The sequence below is a fragment of the Xiphophorus maculatus genome, unplaced genomic scaffold (genome assembly GCF_002775205.1).
Source record: "Xiphophorus maculatus strain JP 163 A unplaced genomic scaffold, X_maculatus-5.0-male Unplaced_Scaffold_BN000159F, whole genome shotgun sequence".
In the NCBI taxonomy this organism is placed as follows: Eukaryota; Metazoa; Chordata; class Actinopteri; order Cyprinodontiformes; family Poeciliidae; genus Xiphophorus; species Xiphophorus maculatus.
Window position 1 is genome coordinate 40,220 of NW_019369760.1, and position 6,343 is coordinate 46,562.

A 6,343-nucleotide genomic window follows, 5' to 3' on the forward strand; every position below is an offset into this window, starting at 1 on the left:
TATGAGCTCAAGGATTCCCAGAAAATTTCCATTTTTAGGATTTCCTAACTGAGAATTTTTCCCCCTTAGTGGCAAGTTTCTCTCTGCAAGGAAAAGTATGCAGTCGATAACTCTAGTCAACACACTTCTCCAGTGTGTTTTTTCAGCTGCCATGGTTTTCTGCAGTTCACTATCAATAGTTTTACCTAGGCGTAAGCGAGATGCCATTTCTTTCCACGTCAGATAAGCATTTATGTGAGAACTACTGGTTTCATGGTGCTTCCGTGTTTTTGAAAGACATCGCCAGTTATTATACCCCTCCACAAGGCATGTGTCAAGAACTTTAGCTTCACCAAAAAGCTTACATGCAAAACAATAGACTCTGTTAGTATTTTTAGAATACAGTAACCAATCTCGTTCAACTTTCTCTCCATTAGACAGTAAACGAAAACAGTATGCTTTGGAAAAACACCTCTTATTCTTCTCTGATCTTGGATATGGACCATCAGAAACTTTCTGTGGGCCATTTACAACCATGTACTGCCTAAATGTGTCCCCCATTTTGTGTGGTAAAGGCCATTCAGATGGTTCTTCTGAATAAAGCCTCGTCTCGGCTCTCTCCTCCGCAGCTCTGTGCCTCTCTCTCTCTTCATCATCTAGTCCTCTCTGCTCGTCCTCTCCCTCATCTGCACCTTTCTGCACAGTAAAAAATGCGGTGTTAATATTTCAGTGTTAACCTAATTTAATCTAAATAGAGTATTTATAACTATACAGAGTGTAAATCAGCTCTGACATCGGAGTTAAAAGCCAGAGTAAAATGCTACATTCACGCAGTGAAACTTTTGACTCTGTCAAGTGTCAATAACGCGCCAGTAAAGATTTTTGGCAACCGCCAAGAGGAGGAGGAGGAAGAAAGACGAAGCACCAGTTTTCTGAAGTTCGTGAGGCTATTTCTATTTTGGATTCTGAACGGAGTTGTGCTACAGAAAAGGCAAGTAACTTTTAACAATCCGGTGTTGGTAACTTATTTTAATATTAATTGTGATGAAGAATTATATTATAGCTTCTGTTGTTATCCGTTAAATATGTTCGCAACTATTATGCGTGAATACTAGCGTAGCAAATGGTTTTGGTACCATGGTTTAGTTTGTTAGTGGTGAAAAAAACAAACCTTCATGTCTCCTCATTTTTGTATCCGTTTTATTCCGTTGTTATTTAGGGCAGCGGGAGAAAGTTGTATTGTGTTAGGGCGAGAGCCGAGGGTTAGCCCTATGCTAGACACGTTGTCCACCTCACAATATTTGCTGTTTTTTTCTGAAGGCTGTCAAGGTAAGAATACGTAACTGTTATAAATTGTAATAGTATTAATCACTGTGCCTTATGCCATAGGCCCAGATTCCGTGGGTACTTCGGGTCGTAGCACCCACCGAGTCACGTTAGCATGGTTAGCACCATGGATGTAGCGGCTAACAGGCGCCATATTGCTTGTACAGATTATGTTCAAGTGTATCGAGAATATAAACTCAGTTTTCAAATGGCATTTACTTTGAAGCACATTTATTAACTATTAAAATGTCATGGTTGTTTATTTTCGTTCTTTTTTTAACAGACCATGCTACTGCGTGTTTTGTTTGGTGGGGAGCAGAAGTACGTGAAACTTTCTGACCTAACATTTGATGTATTCCTGAGAGAAGGTTAGTACGTTAGTAAAATAATCTCACTACTTTTTCTTGCATAAGAAACCCATCGTGCATTAAGTAAGTTTTTTCTTTGCTTTAACATGTATTAAAATGTTGTACTGGATTGAACTCATTTATGGAAGTAAATATGTGCCATCAGAATTTGAATAAAAAATGCCTCTGAAATTTGAATGTTGTATATTAGTGCTTACTTTTTCAGTGTTAAAATAAATTCAGAATATATTTTTAACCTAAAAAAAATTCAGTGTCATTATTTGTACATGAAAAAAAAATTCAGTGTCATTATTTGTACATGGTTGCAATTTTCATTTATTAAAAAAATTCACATTCCTATTTCAAAGTGATCAAATTTTCAATATACATATTTTTCACAGTTTAAATTTTCAGTGTTAAAAAATTCAGCATATAAAAATTTCAACTTTTCAAAATTCGAATGCAATAATAACTGCGGAAAGTATCCAGATCATCCTGCAGACGTGGCAGGAAGACATAATGGCAACAGAAGAGGTGTGCTTCATTTGAAATGTCCAGGTATCCCTCTTCTTCAAGGTAGTGTAGCACATCATAATAGATGCACGTTACAGCTGTCCACAGATCTCTCCACAGTCGCTCAATCCTTCAATTATTTAGTAATAAATGGTTAAAAACTGCCCTTCAAATCATGTCATATTGAAAACCACACAAAGGTAATGTTACTATAGACATTGAAAAGCATCACATATTGAAACTTGTCATTTGTACAAACCTTTGATTGTGCACACTTTTTCCAGATATGAAACTGCTTCTTCCTGTTCCACGAATCATAAACATAAGTCGTGCCACGTCCACATTTTCCACCCCTTGATCAGCACGTACCCTAAAATAAGTGTGTAACGTATTCATATTTTGCCTATAATTACAACATTAATGACAAATTTTAGCATAGCTCAAACATTCTTTGTAACCAAAAATATATTTTGGAGATACAAAATAGTGGGGATTAGACAAAACTAACTTACAAGTAACTTTTCAGCAAGCTCTTTTTAAGTCTATAAGTTCTTAATATTGATGAAAAAGTAATAGTTATAAGCGACATAATCTGACAGTGGAACTACATATTATTCCAAAATTCTAAGTTATAATATTGGAAAATGTCTTGTTCTACGGTAAGGTTTCACTTTTTCATCATTACTCAAAACCTATTGATATAAAACAAGCTCCTATATTTTGGAGAAAAGTTTGTTGATGCTGACTTTTAATCTTTCTTCCTTGGCTCAAAAGGATTAAGATGGACTGTAAACCTTTACCTGAGGGGGAAACCAAACTCCTCCACTGAACCTTGAAAGAAAGCGAGTGTGGTAGATGCCAGGTTGTTGGGAGCTGTACCAAGATACATTATCTGCACAACACAGCAAAAATGTAACAGTCAATTTCATAGCTTATGAAATTCTGCATTTATGAATTTATAGAAGATACTGCACCTTTCGAGAAAAACCATCAATGCCACCAAAGATAACAATGTTGTACCTAAAAAGAACAGAAAATACAGTATGTCATCATCATCATTAAATATCATCACTAAAAGGCTTGCTTCTCTTGCATTACGCATGTCTGTAAGAAGGGACAGAGCAAATTGGACTTATTGAATAAGTTAAGTTTTTTCAAAGTTTGCAGGAAGATGCTGCAGATCTTCTATCAGTCTGTTGTTGAGAGCTTCATCTCTTCAGCCGTCATCTGTTGGGGCAGCAATATCAGAACCAGGGAACTAAAAAGGCTAATAAGAAGCTGGTTCTGTTCTGGGGACAAATGTGGAACCTCTGGAGATACTTATGCAAAGAAGGATTCTTCATAAATAGAAAATGCTGGGCAACCCTGACTCTGACAACATCTTCATGAAACTATCTTGAGAAAATAGAGTATTTACAGTCAAAGGCTTCTTTAGACTGACTGTGATACAGAACACTACAAGAGATCTTTCCTGCCAGCAGTCATCACCATCTGCAATAACTCTTTGAATAACCTAAATTAATGAGTTACAACATTTAATTTTCCTTTAGAATAAGAAAATATTTGAATTTAATTTGAAGCGAGGTCTGCAGAGGAAGATCAGGTACTGCTTATATTTGGCTATATTGAAGCACAACATGCAGGACATTGGCTGGTGTGGTCACACTTTATACACCAATGTATATAATACTGAAAAAAGTTGTGCTTTTATTTCCAAAAGGTATAAGACATGCTATGAAAGAAAAAAAATGCTACATGAGTTGAATCTATTTAACAAGCACACTTCAAAGTTAGAAGCCCCTCACTGAAAAAGATAAATGATTTACCGTATTAATTTGTGGTTGGTGTCAATGTGCATCAAAGACTGAGGGCCAGGAACTGAGTACGTCCGTCGAGCTATGCATCCTAGCTGGACCATACGTGATGCCATTCCAATGGTGTCTACACGATGCATGGACACTCTGACTCTATCATACTGCACCCTCAGTCCTCTGGCTTGCAGAAGGGCCTTTACATTCGGTACCCAGAGTGAGACTGCCTGGATTTAATGTCTCTCACACATTGGTCTAAGTCATCATCTGACATGGTGGTGTATAATGCCCTCACTGAAAGACCAGATTCTGCCATCCGTCGATATACAGTCCGTCTAGATATACCCAAGAGTTTGGCGATGCATGGGACAGGGAGATGGAGTTCTAAAAGACTGCAAAGGTAGTCTGAGGATACGACTATCCGTTGTCGCCCAGCTGGTCCTTGCTCAATATGCACAACAGTTGTTTGTTGTTCTTCACTTTGTTTTTCTAAATTAATTAGTCTGTGCAAATGAGCCAGCGCATCCAAAATATTTGAAGGAACATCTATCTGACAAGACATGGCATTTAAAAAAACTAGTTCTTGAGTGCAGATAAAGTCCAGGAAATCCAGATCCAGGGGCATACGGTCAAGAACATGCTCCAAACGATCACGGAGTCTATCAAAAATATGATCCAGCAAAAGTTCCTTGAAAAGAGAGAGAAAGAAAAACATGTCAAAAGAATTGTCAGTAAAATAAAACATTTTGAAATCAGTAGGTCAGTATTGAGAAATCACAGTAATATAAATTAAATTATGATATTTAGTCTAAAATAAGTTAACAGATGTACTTACAAGCATATATTTTTCTTGAAAATGAGTTAAAATCAATTGAAAAAACAAAGGAGTTGTTTATAGTGTTGCTAAGTAACAGAACGAGGTTTTATACCGCAAAGTAAAAAGAATGTAAATTAATATTGTATATCAACATTTGTCAGATAAGAGAAGCAGTATTTTGGATGATGTTGTAATGACAATAAATGTCTTAATTCATTCATAAATGAAGTCACCTGAACAATACAGTAGCTGAACAGAATGGGGTTGTGGTTATAATTAATGTCGGTAGTTATCACAGCCCCTCCTTGAAGCACACAAGGCAGCAGCCATATTAGCTTAGTACATTAGCGGTAGCATCTCCTGAAAAATTACACTTTACTAAGACTGCCTGTCTCAGTCTCACCTAAGACAACATACAAACAACCCAGAAAGTCGCCACCCATCAGTTCTCTTTCAAGATTCTAGACTTGACGCAAGTGGTATTTCTTTTAGAAATAAAACGGGGTAAATTGGGTGAGGGGCAGCGGGGAGGGGCTGGGGGGGCTAGTAGGTAGCTAGAGGTAATATGCTAGCACTACATGGTGTAAGATTAACAACGGCCCAAAACCGTGTTTTAAATCAAGATTTAAGGTAATGTATCAAACTTCATGCGCAAATAAAATATACTACAGAAATCACTGAAAGTTTGGTCCCTCTATGTGTTTTTATATAGGAAATATAAGAGGTTTTTGTTTCATGGCGAGTAGGTGAACTTTGACCCCTGGTAACCCCCCTTCAACATGCTCAAAAACTCACTATTTTGATAAATTTTAATTGGCCATGCCTTATAATCAGACTGACCGAGTTTGAAGCCGATCAATCGAAATCCCTAGGAGGAGTTCGATCAAATACGAAGGCTGTAAACGGCCAAAAATAGGGTCAAAAATGGACCTTCAATCCAACATGGCCAACTTCCTGCGATACTTGCACTATGACATTACTTGTAAATTCTGAGCGTCTTAGTGAGCTCTACAACTGTACCGAATTTCAAGTCTCTACGATGAAGTAAGTGAATAGCAATGGGTCTTTTGAAAATTGCTAGGTGGCGCCGTTGAGCCATTTTTTTTGCGATTTTTGCGACGGCCCGAAGAGGGGGGCAGAATAAGAATAATAATAAAACAGTACAGATACAATAGGCCTTCGCAGCGCTTTGCTGCTCGGGCCTAATTATACTGAATCAACCCAAACAAATATTGTTAAATGCTAAACAGTTTGCAAAAAAAGCTACAAAAAATAAAAAATTTCTCCCTAAGTTTTCTCACTGCTAAATCATAAAATCCTGCCAAGTATTTTGGACGAGTTTCAAGTGCAGATTTCTTTGTACAGTAGAAACAAAACAAAACTAACTTATAACAAATAGGAGTTTGTGTTAAGTGGATAATTTGCTAGTATTAATATAAAAGTACAAGTTCCTCTGGCAGATTATTTCACTTATAACGAGATTTTTTTCCTTATAAATAATCTGCCATTGGAACTAGAACTTTTCATAAATATTAAGTAATTATTGACTT

General features: G+C 36.8%; 1 long non-coding RNA gene across 1 annotated transcript; it reads right to left on the reverse strand.

Annotated features, from left to right (window-relative positions):
- Positions 1 to 2,133: 2,133 nt before the first annotated feature.
- Positions 2,134 to 3,181, reverse strand: LOC111607832. Its single transcript, XR_002752441.1, has 4 exons — positions 3,140 to 3,181; positions 2,966 to 3,057; positions 2,425 to 2,535; positions 2,134 to 2,295 (listed from the first exon to the last, which is right to left on the reverse strand). It is a non-coding gene; the product is annotated as an uncharacterized LOC111607832 (long non-coding RNA).
- Positions 3,182 to 6,343: the final 3,162 nt, after the last annotated feature.